The sequence below is a fragment of the Nycticebus coucang genome, chromosome 9, assembly GCF_027406575.1.
Source record: "Nycticebus coucang isolate mNycCou1 chromosome 9, mNycCou1.pri, whole genome shotgun sequence".
Classification (NCBI taxonomy): Eukaryota; Metazoa; Chordata; class Mammalia; order Primates; family Lorisidae; genus Nycticebus; species Nycticebus coucang.
In genome coordinates, this window is record NC_069788.1 from 98,035,839 (window position 1) to 98,053,424 (window position 17,586).

Here is a 17,586-nt window from a genome sequence, read left to right on the forward strand (position 1 = left end):
ACTAGTCTGCAATTTAAAAAGACATTTAAGTATAATTCAGTAGCATAAAGTTTCTCACAAGGGGGATGAATAAAAAAGAGAACTAGATTATATTATTTTATAATTCAATGCATAACATTCTTCAAATAAATATGGCAAAAACTTTCAATGTCTTACAACCACCTAATCTTTGATAAACCAAACAAGAACATACCTTGGGGGAAAGACTCCCTATTCAATAAATGGTGTTGGGAGAACTGGATGTCTACATGTAAAAGACTGAAACTGGACCCACACCTTTCCCCACTCACAAAAATTGATTCAAGATGGATAAAGGACTTAAACTTAAGGCATGAAACAATAAAAATCCTCCAAGAAAGCATAGGAAAAACACTGGAAGATATTGGCCTGGGGAAAGACTTCATGAAGAAGACTGCCACGGCAATTGCAACAACGACAAAAATAAACAAATGGGACTTCATTAAACTGAAAAGCTTCTGTACAGCTAAGGAGACAATAACCAAAGCAAAGAGACAACCTACACAATGGGAAAGGATATTTGCATATTTTCAATCAGACAAAAGCTTGATAACTAGGATCTATAGAGAACTCAAATTAATCCACATGAAAAAAGCCAACAATCCCATATATCAATGGGCAAGAGACATGAATAGAACTTTCTCTAAAGACGACAGACGAATGGCTAACAAACACATGAAAAAATGTTCATCATCTCTATATATTAGAGAAATGCAAATCAAAACAACCCTGAGATATCATCTAACCCCAGTGAGAATGGCCCACATCACAAAATCTCAAAACTGCAGATGCTGGCGTGGATGTGGAGAGAAGGGAACACTTTTACACTGCTGGTGGGACTGCAAACTAGTACAACCTTTCTGGAAGGAAGTATGGAGAAACCTCAAAGCACTCAAGCTAGACCTCCCATTTGATCCTGCAATCCCATTACTGGGCATCTACCCAGAAGGAAAAAAATCCTTTTATCATAAGGACACTTGTACTAGACTGTTTATTGCAGCTCAATTTACAATCACCAAAATGTGGAAACAGCCTAAATGCCCACCAACCCAGGAATGGATTAACAAGCTGTGGTATATGTATACCATGGAATACTATTCAGGCATTAAAAAAATCCTTCGTATTAACCTGGATGGATGTGGAAGACATTATTCTTAGTAAAGCATCACAAGAATGGAGAAGCATGAATCCTATGTACTCAATTTTGATATGAGGACAATTAATGACAATTAAGGTTATGGGGGGGCAGAAAGAGGGACGGAGGGAGGGGGGTGGGGCCTTGGTGTGTGTCACAATTTATGGGGGCAAGACATGATTGCAAGAGGGACTTTACCTAACAATTGCAATCAGTGTAACCTGGCTTATTGTACCCTCAATGAATGCCCAACAATAAAACAAAAAAAAAAAAAAAAAAAGACTTTCAATGTCTTCTCCTCATTGAGTTTTTGCATTGTTCAGACAATAATAACTGCTTATTTGAACTGCTATATATACAAATATGTATAGGCTGCATATGCCCTTAGTTAGTGATAAAGGAAGAAAGATCTCATAGAACTGTTATAATGGCATCAGTATTCCAGTGTTTAGCATATGAACATTATATCTTAGTTCCAAGAGAAGTTTTAAAAGTTTATCCAGTCTACTTCCAATGTCTTGAGTCAAGACTTAATTTCATATCTGAAAAATATTAACTTCTATTAGAATCTAAAATCACAGGTGCTACCATCAAGATAGTGTGTTCCTACGCCCTGTAAAAGAGCATGCAGAGATCAGTCACATTTTTGATTATAAGCTAGAGAAGGTGAATATTGGTCTCTCAGACAACCAGGGAATATATTAGAAGAACATCAAGGAATTGTTGAATTAATAGGGCAATAAAAGGATGGTGAAGTGACAAAGGCAAGTTTTGCACTAGAAGTTAGGTAATAAGAACAATAGGGTCATGTTTTAGAGAAATTCTAGTCATTCTTTTGCTCATTCAGGATTTATTGTCCTTAGGGAGAACTTGTGATTGACTGAGAGCAAGTAGAAACAGAGCAAACTGACCTACAGAGTTGTTGTAGTGAGAATAGGTACTGCCCCATCCAAAACATACTTAATAAAGAATTGTTCTTCAAGGGAGAATAAAGTGAAATAAGGAAGTGGGATGGGGATTGGATGGGAAGAAGAGCAATTAAAAAGTCATTGATAGGGGCGGCGCCTGTGGTTCAGTGAGCAGGGCTCCGGCCCCATATACTGAGGGTGGCGGGTTCAAACCCAGCCCGGGCCAAACTGCAACCAAAAAATAGCCGGGCGTTGTGGCGGGCGCCTGTAGTCCCAGCTACTCGGGAGGCCGAGGCAGGAGAATCGCCTAAGCCCAGGAGTTGGAGGTTGCTGTGAGCTGTGTGATGCCACGGCTCTCTACCGAGGGCAATAAAGTTAAAATCTGTCTCTACAAAAAAAAAAAAGTCATTAATATACAATATAACATGGTGTGTGTGTGTGTATGATGGCTTTCTCCGTTGTTTTTTTTTCGTTGTTGTTGTTTGTTTGCTTTTTTTTTTTTAGACATAGTCTCACTTTGTTGGCCTTGGTAGAGTGTTGTGGCAGCACAGCTCAAAGCAACTTCAACCTCAAACTCTTGGGCTCAAGTAATTCTCTTGCCTCAGCCTCCCAAGTAGCTGGGACTACAGACGCCCATAACAACATCTGGCAATTTTTTGGTTGTAGTTATCATTGTTGTTTAGCAGGTCTGGGTTGGATTTGCACCAACCCAGCTGCTGAGCTACAGACGCCAAGCTGATGACTTTCTCTGTTAAAAAGAATATAATATCTGCATGCTCATGTAAATCATAATTCCACATAAATGCTTTAATATTCAGCCCTTAAAGATTCAAAAGCATCTAACTACCATGTAAAGTGAGTGCTGAGACTCCTGAGACCAACATTTGACCATGCCTCCCCTAACATATTATAATACATGGAATTTTGCTTCTTGATCTTTAATTACTTTTGTTGAAAAGTGAGATTTATATCAAACTGACAACATAAAATGTTGTGAGATGAGAATAGTCTATATAAAAGTCATTTCCAAAATACAGAATACCACACATAAAGATACTTTTTTATTATTCAGATTCTTTTGGGTCTAACAAGGAAGCCTGATTTTTTCTTTTTCTTTTAACAATAGATCTCCTGTACTTGCTCGTTCCATACATGAAGGACGCCTGAACAGGCCTCTAAAGACTATGAAACGTTTTTCTTTGGCTGAGAGAGAAGTGTCAGTAGAAGTGAAGAAGCAGTCATAAAATTATTTCTTTAAGTAGAAATAATTGTCTTCACTTGTGAAGTTGGGTTCACAATATTTGCTGTGAGCAAAGGGTGTGGCTTAGTCATTTTCATTTATACCTTTAAAAAGTCTTCTAGTTTTGTCCTTTACGTGACTTCTCCCAATTAGCTTGGATATATTTTATATAGCCATGTGAGGAATTTTGTAAGTTGTGTATTATTTTTCTTTTCCAAAAAAAGGGTTTTTAAGTCTTGGATTCTCCCCTCCCCCATGTGGCCCTTATTAATCTTCCCTGTGGGCTTTTTTACCCCTGCCCTCCAACAGGAGGCTTAACTGGGATGGTTGTTGCAGTCATAATTGAAAATTAATGATGAGAAGCAGCTCTTAACCACACCATTCCTTTTTCCCCTCCTCAGTCCAAGAAGTATACAATGCAGATTTTATTTCAGGGACTGGAGAGGTGATTAATCGTCATGGGGTTTTGACACTGGCTTCAGATAAGTGGCGTAGTTTGGCAGCAGCACAAATATGTGGATACCATTCCCATTAATCTCTGAACACCACATAGAAAGGCAAAAGTCTTTGCGAGGCCTCTATAAAGGGAGTTATTATTATGCGGCCAAATTTTCTATAAAGAAAGGCTAATTTGTACCCTCTGTGAACCAGTTTAAGAGCAAAGGAGTTCCTACACTCTGCTTATGAGGGGATATTTCTCCAAACGAGAAGATGTAAATGGAGTGTGAGCATGAAAATAAGAAAACAGAAATATGAGGGAACCGACATGAAATGTACAGAATCATTACTACTAATTTGTGAGAACCAGGGGGCTGGCTGGGAGCCATGTTTTTTGTCATTGCTACAGCTAAAGCACACGGATGGCCTTCAACGTATGTTGAGTGAGTGGAGAATAGAAAGTTTGCATTTTTTTTTTTTTAGCATGCAACACTCACTCATATTTGATGGTTGAAAACTGAAAAATAATATAGGTGAAATGTTACTTTTGTTAGCACTGATAATATGGTCTTTGAAGTATTATTAAACAATGCCACGATCATTTCTGTTGTGTATGATGTTATAATTATGATAATGTTATTAAACAATGCCACATTTATCCACCTGGAAAACTTCAAATGCATCATTCTTCAGGTTGCTCATAATTTTCTTTCAGCATAAAGTCTAGTCTATTCCTTCTTATTCACTGGTGTTGCTAACTGGAACACATGCTTCATTTACCATGTTTACAGATGTTGCAATTATATTTTGAAATATTTTTCTTTGACCAGCCTATGAGCTCCTTCAGATAGGAATCATGGAATGGTTTTCTTGCCATTCCTGCCCTTGGATATATTAAATGCTCAATAAATCCTTCTTGAGTTACCAGAATGTCTGTGTGAATAAATTGCCTTAATCCCAGTTTTGCTTTTCCTCTGATTTAGTAGTCTGTCTGTAACAATTAGTAATTTAATTGTTAAACATGGCCTTTGGATGATCTTTTCTGGATGAAATACTTGTATTGTGTATGTGAGAGAGAGATGGGGCCAGATAAATTTTGGTTTTCCCTTTTATTCTTTTCAATGGAAAAATGTGGGCTTTGTCTGAGTTGAAGATGACACAAAATTATTCTAATTTAATACTAGTAGTTCAAAGAGAACACTTAGACACAAAGTCCAACAGTTTCATAGGCAGACACTTTATTACGAGTTTTTAAAAGTATATTCTTATTTTTTAATACTATTTATATTTATTGCTAATATGAAAGGAAGGATAATTTATTAACTACTTAATTTTTAGTTATGTAAGCCATTTTATGTTAATTAAATAAACTTTGAGGTTAAATTAATAGGAAGTGATACCACTCTTATTTTTATATTTTTTTATTTCAAATTGATATGAGGGTACATATTTTTAGGTTACATTGCTTTCAATTATAAGATAAGTTTCAAGTTGTATTGGAGCCCTTCACCCAGGGCTCCAATTACTCTTAAAATTTTATTATTAATTAATATAATTAATAATAATAATTAATAATAATAATTGATATAATAAATTGATTGAAAGGAAAATAATTAATAATAATTAATTAATATAATTAATAATAATATTATTGATATTACTCTTAAATTTTTTTTTTATTTGGAATTTTTTCTAATGAAATATATTCTAATGCATTTAGGAGAGTTCTTAAACATGTATTTTTAAAATGTTATAAAAAAAACTACAGAAGCATAAGCCAACTTAAAAAATTGCCAGTATCTAGGAGGTTCTTGTGAGCTGTCCTCCTGTTTGAAGCAAGGGTAATCCCTAATCTTTACTATTGTGATAATCATTACCTCTATTAGCCTTATAATTTTATCGCCTTTGTATATATATCCATACACTAAATATTATTTTAAATAGCTAGATTTGTTACTTCATATAAATACGGTCAGATGGTGAGTGTTCTCTTGTAACTCATTTCTTTTCCTGAACACAATAAATTTAATCTATATGAGCATTTGTACCTGTCATTCAATCATTTTTATTGCTGTTTTTAAGTAACTAGTCTGTAATTTATCTACTTTATTTCATTTACATTTGAATTGTTTGTTTTGGGCTATTTCATACAATGCTCTTTCTTAAGTGTCCATTGACAAAAATATAATAGGGCGTCTTTAGGGTATAAACCTAGGAAGAAAAAGCAAATGGTTAGCTTTAAGTACGGTTAAACTATTTTTCAAAGTAATTTTTGTGATTGACTTGTCTCCAGAACTATGTCAGTTTCTGCATATTTTTGTTCTTCGCCAACACTTAGCACTATGAGACATTTACATTTTTGTTTTCTTGTGGTTGTATAAGAGCTTTAATGCGTAGTTCTGGAAGTATTGATATTTAATATATTTTATGTATATATTTTATGTTTATTTTTGCTGTTCAGTTTTCCATTTTAATGAAATGTCTTTTATAATATTTTGCTTATATCCCTACAACAAATAAAGTGGTACTTTAAATTTCATTTTAGTTGTTGCTCATATGTATAAATATTATTGATTTTGTGTCCCGACTCTGTGTCCTACAACCTTGTTAGAATGACTAAGGAAATCTAAAACTTTTTACTTTTTTGCTAGATCACCTCAATAGAGGTAAGATGTTCTACATTTGCAGACAGCAAAGTGAAAATGCCTTTATCGCTTTACTTCTCCTTTCAATCAAATGTTTTGTAATTTTCTGGGCTTATTGCATTGACTACAGTCTCCAGGATAATATTGAAAAGTGGGTTTAAAGAAAAAATTCTTGCTCTGTTGCTGACCTTTGTTAGAAATTCCTGCATTTCATTATTAAATATTACATTAGCTATAGAGTTTGTTAGATGCCCTTTATCAAAATTCGGGAAATATCATTTTATTCCTAATTTGATGAACATTTTTCATAAATAAGTGTTAAATTTCACCAATTTTTTTGTTTTACAGGTATTAGCATGATTGTGAGTTTTTCTCCTGTTTTTCTTAAGGTTACAAATTCCATTGATTTGTTTTAGAAAAATAAAACAAATCTGCAAACTTCAGTTAAATACTACTTGGTGTTAATGGAGTTTTCTTTTTTCTGCATTAACAGATTATATTTGATCATATTTGCTCATATTTAATTTAAGATTTGCTTCTATATCCAGGGAGAATATAGTCTATAGTTTGCTTTTATTTTTTTATTGCCATATCTTGTCTGGATTTAGTGTCAGGGCAATGCTCTTGGGAAGTGTTTCTTCTGTTTCCTGGAAGAGATTGTGTAGAATTGGCATTATAGCTTCTTTAATACTTTGTATCATTCACCAGTAAAACTGGCCTGAAGACTTCCATGTGGATAGATTTTATACTACAAATTAAATTTCTTCAATGGGCTATTAGGTTTATTTCATCTCAGATGCATTTTGACAGTCTACAGGTTTTAAAGAATTTATCTACTTTAACTCAACAAATGATATGCCTAGAGTAGTTTTTAGTATTTTCTTATTATCCACTTGAAGTCTATGAGGTGTCTCTAATAAAATACTTTCTCTCACTCTTAATATTGGAGCTGGACAGTGATCTTTTTTTTTTTTTTTTCTTTTTTAAGTTTCTGGAAACCATCTCTTAGAATTGGCACTATTTCTTCTAAAAATGTTTAGAGAAATTGGGTGGTGCCTGTGGCTCAGCGGGTAGGGCGCCGGTCCCATATGCCGGAGGTGGCAGGTTCAAACCCAGCCCCGGCCAAATTAAAAAAAAAAAAAAAAAAAATGTTTGGAGAAATTTATTTACCATTGATGTCATTTGGGTCTTAATTCATTGTGTGTGGTGATGTTTTATTTATTTTTATTTGTACAGAAAGTTATAATCAGTTCAACTATTTTAAAATAAATGTATTCCTTTTAAAAATATCTAATATTTTGAGTCAACATTGCTAATTGCTTTTTTTACTAAACATTTTCATGTTGTACATGTCCATTTTTAATGTAATGTTTATTATATGACATTATGATGTTTCTAATGTCCATATGATGTGTAGTGATGCCAATCTTTTATTTAAAATAACAATTGTTAAATAAATATTGATTACTAATTGTTAAATAAAATGTTAGTAAAATTGATAATTTATATTCTTTAATTTTTTCTGATAAGACTAATTTTATGGTTCTGTTCAAGGAGCCAGACTCTGTTTTTGCTGATTGATGTTTTATTTTGTGTTTTAGGTCACTTTATTTCACTCATAATTGTATTCTTGCCTTATGTTTATATGTTTAATTTTAATTTATTTCTTATTTTTTTTATTAGCTCCATAATATAGAAGTATGGGTTACCAATTCCATATTAATTATGCACCTTTTCCACATTCAATCTGAGAACTTAAAACTATACATTTCAATCTGTTATTTGCTTTAGAGGTTTCCCATAAAGTTGTTTAAATTATGTTTTCATTATTATTTGGTTTGAAATAATTTCTAATTTTGATAATGATTGCTTTTTTCTCAACCATGGATTTTTAGATACGTGTTGATCCATTTTTGAAATATTTTAAACCTTTTTCTCATTCTATCATTTCATCTTTTTCTGGTCTCTGTTATTCGTGTTTGTAAGTTATCCATTGTTTGCTTGGTTGGTTTTCCTTAATGTATTGTACTCTGTTCTTTGACCCTTGAAAGTGTTTTTTCTTTATTTTTTGTTTTTAGCCCCTTCACTAATGTCACGTTTTAATGCTCCTTCCACAACTCACCTTGAAATTTAATTGACAATATAACTGTATTGAGAGGTAGGGTCTGTAAAAGGCTGTGAGGTCATGAGTGCTCCACCTTATGAATGGATTAATGATGTTTTCTTGGAAATCAGTTAGTTACCTGGGGAATTGGCTTCTGTAAAATAATAAACTCAGCTCTCATTCTGTCTGTTTTTGGAGTGCTATCCTGACCTTTTGTGATGACACAGTAAGGCCCACACCAGATGTTGGTGCTATGCTCTTCAACTTCTCAGCCTATAGACCTGGGGGCCAGATAATTTTCTGTTTATTATAAATTACCTGGTATGTGTTACCTGTTAGAGCAGTAAAGAATAGTCTAATACCACTATGATGTTCCTATGTGGTTTTCTTGTATTTATTTCACTTTTATTTGTCCTGGTACCTTAATCATGTATTCAACAATATTTCTAAAAGAACACTCTATTAACGTTTATAGAGACATTCCTCTTTCTTTCTTATAGCTGCATGGCAGCCAACTGTATGTATATACTTTAGTATAATTAAACATTTCCCTATTGGGCAGCGCCTGTGGCTCAAGGAGTAGGGCACCGGTCCCATATGCTGGAGGTGGTGGGTTCAAACCTAGCCCCGAACAAAAAAAAACATTTCCCTATTAACAGACATATGAGTAGTTTTGAGTCCTAACCTATTAAATCTACTACTTCATTGAATAGACTTTTATTTAGGTGCCTGAATTTTTGCCAGTTTATCCCAAAAAAGATTTCTAGGGCTCATCAGAAGGTTGATGTACTTCTCTTTAGAGAACATATGGCTAAAATCCTTCCTATACAAATTTTTGTATTTTCTATTCCTATAACCAATGTATGAAAATATCTATTTCCTTGGGCGGCGCCTGTGGCTCAAGGAGTAGGGAGCCGGTCCCATATGCCAGAGGTGGTGGGTTCAAACCCAGCCCCAGCCAAAAAAAAAAAAAAAAGAAAATATCTATTTCCCCACAACCTAGCCAACAAATATGTCACCAAACTTTGGTATTTTTATTGATAAGAGATTTTATTTCAATGTCACCACTGTTATATATCAGGTGACTATATATAATATATATGTGTCTATATCCACAATTTTTTCATATCTCAAAAATAAAATGAAAACAGATGCTATTAAGTCTCATGTTACTGTTTATTACAATTTTCTTGTTATTTCTGGCCCCTTGATTCTCCACATATATTTTGAATCATTGACAATATTTACTTACACACACACACACATACACACACACAAAAGCTTAGGTTTTAATGAAGATTTTTCAAAATCAATTTGTGGAGAATTGATGTGTTTACAAAATAGATTGCTCCAATCTTTAATCATGATGTATATCTTTTCTCATTGAATTTTTCTTTAATTTCCCTTAGTGTTTATAGATTTCAGCTTAAATAACTTTTACATATAGACACGGATATTTACATAACCTTGAACCTAGAAATTTTTGTTAAACTCACTAGTTCTGATATTTTATTTTATTTTTTCCAAAGTCTCAAAAAATAGACAATTAATATTTATAAATAAAAATAGAAGATAATTTCAAAAAACACCCAAAATTATACTGTTTCTACTGTTTTCTATTGTCTATAAGATTCAGAGACAATAGAAAAAAAAGAAATACTTCAAATTCATTCTACTTCATCTGGATATACCTGATATTAGAATTGGGGAAAATATATTATTATAAAGGGACATTACAAACATATTTCACTTATAAATGAGGATGCAATATCCTGAACAACATATTGACAAATTGAATTAAAAATTATTGTTCACATAATATACTTTGGTCAAAATTAAATCCAATTTATGTGAGAATTAGACACTATTTTCTTTTCTTTTTTTTTCTTTTCCCCCACCCCTCCTTCCTTCTCTCTGTGTCTGCTCTCCCCTTCCCCCACCCCCACTGTGTTATTAATTGTCATTAATTACCCTCATATCAAAGTTGAATACATAAGATTCATGCTTCTCCATTCCTGTGATGCTTCACCAAGAGTAATGTGTTCTACCTCAATCCAGGTTAATACAAATGTTGCAAAATCTCCATTTTTTAATGGTTATGTAATATTACATGGTATACATATAATAGTTCTGATATTTTAGCTATGTTATTTTACATTTTCCATATATAAAAATGTGTCATATGGAAATGATATCTGTCTCAATTGTTCCTTTCCATGTATAACATTTACTTTCACTCTTGTCTATTTCAGAAATAGTTGTAAAGATTACCCCTGAGTCATTAAAAAAAATCACAAGAAATATTTCATAGATATTTTGTTATTGATTATATTGTTTATGCTAAGTTGAATCATATTCCATCATTAATTTTCATGCTTTATCTTAAAAGGAACATGCCTTTTATTTCTAGCTTATTACTCAAATTCATATCAACTTGTATTGAAATTTACCAAGTGCTATTTTCAACATCATTTTGTATCATGTACTTTGTATTGAAGTTTTTCTACTTTTTCTATTAATCTTATAACTTACACTATTATTGTAAATGGTAAAACAATCATTTATTACAAAAATAAGCCCAATTAATTTGTGATATATAATTCATTTTAGGTAATACTGCATTTGATCTGCAATTTACCTGGGAAACTTTGGATGTTAATGTTCTTTTTCTTAATCAGATTTTGGCCCCTTTATGCTTTTCTCAAAAAAATGACTTGAAATGTACTTCATCTTTTTTTAAAATTTCTGAACTATTTTCCTAAAGTTGTTGTGATTTTTTTTCTGACAATTTTAGAAAAATTCACAGTAGAAACAGTATTGTTTAGGATATTTCTTTGTGGAAAGATTTATATTTTAAGTTTATATTTAAAATAGTTGTAGGATAATTAATATTTTGCCATACGTTTTTCTTCAGAATAGTTCTATTTTATTTCAATTAAACTTTATTATCAGATAGATTCTTGTATGTTCCTATCATTAATGTCCCTACAGTCTTTAGGATGCTTTCTTCATATATATATATATATGTGTGTGTGTGTGTGTGTGTGTGTGTGTGTGTGTGTGTGTGTGTGTGAGATACCTTTTGAAATTTGACATTTATGTCTTTTCTCTTTGGTTTTTAATTATTCATGCATTAGTCCTCATTTTTATTAGTCTTTTTAAATGATAACTTATTTTGTATTTCAAAGATACTTTGCTTTAGAATATATTGTAACTTCTTTTCTAATATATTACTTTATCTTAATTGTTTTATACTTCTATTGTTTTTGGTTGTTTTTTTACTAGCTTCTTCAGTTTCAAGGTCAACTAAATGGTTTTGCAGATTCTTTTTCTTCTAATATATTTATTAAATGAGTATTATTTTCCCTTAAACATGACATTAATTGTATCTCACAAATTTGATACATCATTTTTTAATCATGGTTTGGATCAAGACAGTTTCTATTTTTCATAGTGAATTCTTCTTGTTCCTGTGGCTATTTTAAAGGCTGGCATTCTTCTTTGGGACTCTTTTGCTGTTCTTTGAATGTTTACCCTGTTGCAGTGGACAACTTTGATTTCATATGTTCCTTTGAGTGCAACTTACCAGCATTTTATTTCAGAGTTATGTGATCCTATTTTCTGTGATATTGTTACTCCACACTTCAATACTATTATAGTTCCTATAATCATGACCTTTTCTCTTCATTTCTTCTTGAATGTTTTTCCTTGTTTTTCCCTGAGGTAGCATTTCTTTTACACACACGACTGTCTTCAGAGGTGTCTTTTCTATAGACACGCCTTGTCTCTCTAGCTGCTGTTGAGTTTTTCTTTCATTAATTGGTTTCCAGAAATATTATTTTGTTGTTTCTACATACACACACACACACACAAGTTTTCTTTGATTTATTCTGCTGCTTAACAGTCAGAAGAACCGGCCAATATCACACATTAGTTCCTGAAAAGTCTCAGCCATTAATCTCTTCTAACATCACTCACTTCTGCCTTTCACTTCCTGCTTACAGGGCTCCAATTAGGCTGGACCTTTCATTTAATTTTTTCCCATGTGTTTCTCACCCTATTTTCTGTGTTCTTATTTCTTCTGTGATTTCCAGGAATCGATCCCCATTTCTGTTTTCTATTCACCTATCGTTGCCTTAACTCATTCTCTTTTCTATTGTGTTCTGCCTGCTTTTAATCTCATCCATTTAGTTGCAAATTGTTATTATGATATTTTAAAAGCCTAGATTTTCTATGTCATTAACTTTGTCAAGAATTTTCTTTCTCTGGCAAATGTTTTATCTTTTTCCCTCAATAATCACAGTTAATTCAATGTCTATGATCAATAGCTGTAATTATTCAAATTTTTTATGATCTGTTTCTATTGTTTGCTTTTTTTACATGAAACTATGTGTGTGTGTGCATGTGTTGTATATAATTGGATGCAGGAAAAGAAAAATATAGTCTTTAGATATTATTAATTTCCTTAAAAGGCGTCATCATATCCTCTACTAGACCTCAAATGTGACAGCAGATGACCTGAAATCAGCCATCTCCTGCTCTATACCATTTGAGGTTTTCCAAGACTTTCTCCACTTCTGGTTTGTATGTTATTAAAGTGTAGCTTCCCAACATTTCTAACTTAAAGGATTGGATCTCATACTCCATGTTTTTGTTCTTTCTCTGTGGCATCATGAGATGCCCACAATGGTAACTTCGTCTTTTCTTAACTATAGTTGGAAAGTTTGTAGTGTTTTCCTCTGAAGTAGAGTGCTTATTTATTCAATAAGATGTATACTCTTTCATGGTAATGATGCATTCAGTAAGTATTATTTTATTGAGTTTATTTTTATCTTTATGAGTGCTAAATTTTGGCAAATGTCTTTTCTTTATCTCTGGAGATAATTTTTCTTTTAAGCTCTATTTAGATGACCTATTTATATGTATCATTATGGCTTTTCTACTATCAAACCACAATTAAATTACTAAGATTAATTGCTGGTGTTTCATTTTTTATTACATGTCATATGCTATTAGATTCTATTTGCCAGAGTTATATTTAGGAATTTCATTTCAGTATTTATAAACAAAATATATTTGTAATTTAATAATTTTGTGCAATGTGTAAAGTCAATGTTACATTCATATTATAAAGCCAATTTAGAGGTTGTCTTGGAAAAATTTATGTAGCATTAAAATTACCTGATCTTTAAAAACTTGGTAAAATTCCTATATTAACTTAATTGAGAATGATGATTTTTGGAAAGGAGCTTCTTAACTACATTCTCTATTTGCTCTAGTGTAAATTATCTGTTTACATTTTCTATTTATTGAGTTTAATTTTGTTTTTTCAAGAAAAAAATATTTTAGCCTAGATGCTATCTTTTTTATTTAGAAGCATGACAAAGAGTTGACAAAGAACCTATATTTGGCATTCATTTAGTTCTACTGTGTACAGTTTAACAACTGTTTTGCATCTATCTTTATTAAGCTTTTTATCAGCTTTCTATTCACTTAATCTACCATTCTTTTGTCTAGGTTTTTAAATCAAATAATTAATTCATTTTTTTGCCTTTTTATTGATATAGGTATTTAATGCTGTATTTTTTACTTACAATAGTTTTAGGCACATTTCACATAACCTTTTGTGTCTTGTTTTTATTATTCTCATTTTCAAGTAGCTTCATGATTCATTTATATCTACCTTTTGATTCAAGGGTTACCTAATATGTAATTGATTATATGTATTTCAATATGGAAAACTATTCCCTTCTTATTTATTGATTTCTCTTTTTTTCTTATTTATATATCTTGAAATTTATTCAGGCTGTCTTTTGAAAAGCACTTAATTCATATTCCCTTGAAATGGGTGAAATTTCCACTTGCATATCAAATGAGGATATATTCTCCATATGGTATTTATTAACTGCATGATACACTTTTTTAAAAAAGAAGAAAAGAAACTAAAGTAAATGATATTGAACTCCAGAATGAGGCACACTTTTTCTTACAACGTGCGCAAGGGTAAGAAACCAAATAAATTTGATTTCTTAACGGAGCTGGATCTGACTGAATTGTGTTGCAGACTTCAATAGACTTCATTAAAATAAGTTGGATTTTCCTCTCACTGGAACTAGAATCTAAAAACTGGTTGGCAGAGATGGCTTTGTTTCATTGCTGACACTTCTGTCATCTTGGATTGCTGGAGATCTCTTGCGATTTTCCTACCCTGCTGCTGCCTGCTCTGTGGTCCTCAAGGAGTTCTCACAGGTCTGCACTCCATTCTCTGCATGTCTTGTCTTGTTAAGTCCTAAAGTTCTGCCCCATCCCTGGACCTTCTCAGAGCAGCAGCCCTAGCTGCTGTGACAATCTGGTATGACATGGAAGGGTTTCTTTCAGCTCTCTAGTAATGAAATTTCAGAGTGGGAGGAAAAGACTCAAAGCTCTTCTGCCTCACTTTTAGCATTCATCTCAGAATGTATCTAACGGATTTTGCTTAGCTCTGATCTCCTTGCAAGTAGTGGATGCCTTGAACTGCTAGAAACCCCATGAGCAGGATCCCTGGATGCTCTTTCTCATCTGTCTTCCTCTGGTTTCGCTTCTCACATGGCTTTCCTGAGCATTCAGTGAATATCCATAGCAAAACTGCTCATCACTGTTACAATCTGCCGTACTTGGTCACATGAGGTTATTTATATTTCTTTAGAAGACAGGCACATATCTCCCTTCTTATCTATGGCTGATTCTTCTTTTTTCAATTTCAGCAGTGGTGAGGGCAACTTAATTTATTTCTCTCTGGAGAAAGACTTCTCATGTCTTGGAAATTTAGTTGAATTGGCATCATTTGCAAATCATTCTGCATTTATTCAGCCTCCCAGCTTATTTTGGTTGTTAGAGGGTTTCTTATTATTTTCTACATCTAAAGTGGTTTCTCCTTGTTCCCTTTAGATTTTTTTTAAGGTTGGAGATTCATTGGGGGTACAAGAAACCAGGTTACACTGATTGAATTTATTAGTTAAAGTCCCTCTTACAATTGTGTCTTGCCCTCAAAAGATGTGTCACACACTGAGACCCCACTCCCTTCCTCCTTTCCTCTCTCTGCTCTTCCTCCCTCCCCCCCGCTCTCCCTCCTTCTTTCTCTCTCTGCTCTGCCCTTCCCCCCTCACCATGTCATTAATTGTCATTAATTGTCCTTATATAAAAATTGAATACATAGGATTCATGCTTCTCCACTCTTGTGATGCTTTACTAAGAATAATGTGTTCCGCTTCTATCCAGGTTAATACGAAGGCTGTAAAGTCTCCATTTCTTTAATGACTGAATAGCCATGGTATACATATACCACAGCTTGTTAATCCATTCCTGGGTTGGTGGGCATTTAGGCTGTTTCCACATTTTAGCGATTGTAAATTGAGTTGCAATAAATAGTCTAGTGCAAGTATCTTTATGATGAAAGGATTTTTTTTCCTTCTGGGTAGATGCCCAGTAATGGGATTGCAGGATCAAATGGGAGGTCTAGCGTGAGCTCTTTCAGTGTTCTCCATACTTCCTTCCAGAAAGGTTGTACTAGTTTGCAGTCCCACCAGCAGTGTAAAAGTGTTCCCTTCTCTCCACATCCATGCCAGCATCTGCAGTTTTGAGATTTTGTGATGTGGGCCATTCTCACTGGGGTTAGATGGTATCTCAGGGTGGTTTTGATTCGCATTTCTCTAATAATTAGGAACTATGAGCATTTTGTCATAGGTTTGCTAGCCATTTGTCTGTCTTCTTTAGAGAAGGTTCTATTCATCTCTCTTGCCCATTGATATGTGGAATTGTTGGCTTTTTTCATGTGTATTAATTTGAGTTCTCTATAGATCCTAGTTATCAAGCTTTTGTCTGATTGAAAATATGCAAATATCCTTTCCCATTGTGTAGGTTGTCTATTTGGTTGTTGTCTCCTTAGCTGCACAGAAGCTTTTCAGTTTAATGAAGTCCCATTTGTTTATTTTTGTTGTTGCAATTGCCATGGCAGTCTTCTTCATGAAGTCTTTCCCTAGGCCTGTATTTTCCAGGGTTATTCCTATGTGTTCTTTGAGGATTTTTATCATTTCATGTCTTAAATTTAAGTCCTTTTCCATCGTGAACCAATTTTTTTGAGTGAAGAAAGAAACTGCGGATCCAGTCTCAGTTTTTTGCATGTGGATATCCAGTTCTCCCAGCACAATTTATTGAATAGGGATTCTTTCACCTAGTGTACAGTCTTGTTTGGTTTATCGAAGATTAGGTGGTTGTAAGATATTAGTTTCATTTCCTGGTTTTCTATTCAATTCTAAATGTCTATGTCTCTATTTTTGTGCCAGTATCATGCTGTCTTGACCACTACGGCTTTGTGGTACAGCCCCAAATCTGGTATGTAGATTCTGCCAGTTTTGTTTTTATTGCCAATAATTGCCTTAGCTCTACAGTATTTTTTCCTTGTTCCATACAAAATGCAGAATCATTTTTTCCAAGTCTTGAAAGTATGATGTTGGTATTTTAATAGGGATGGCATTGAATTAGTAGGTTGCTTTGGGAAATATAGAAATTTTAACATTGTTGATTCTTCCCAGCCATGAGCATGGTATATTCTTCCATTTCTTAACATCCTGTGCTATTTCCTTTCTTAGGGTTTCATAATTTTCTTTACAGAGGTCCTTCACCTCTTGTGTTAGGTATATTCCTAGTTATTTCATTTTCTTTGAAGCTATGGTGAGGGGAGTTATGTCCTTAATTAGCCTCTCATCTTGGCTGTTATTGGCATATACAAAGGCTACTGACTTGTGGACATTGATTTTATATCCTGAAACTGTATTTTTTGATGACTTCCAGGAGAACTTCAGACCAATTTCACTAATGGATGTAGATGCAAAAATTCTCAAAAAAATCCTAGTAAATAGATTACAGCTTGTCATCAAAAAAGTCATACATCATGATCAAGTAGGTTTTATCCCAAGGATGCAAGGCTGGTTTAACATATTTAAGTCCATAAACGTTATTCACCATATCAACAGAAGCAATAACAAAGACCATATGATCCTCTCAATACATGTAGAAAAATCATTTGATAAAATCCAGCATCCTTTGCTAATTAGAACACT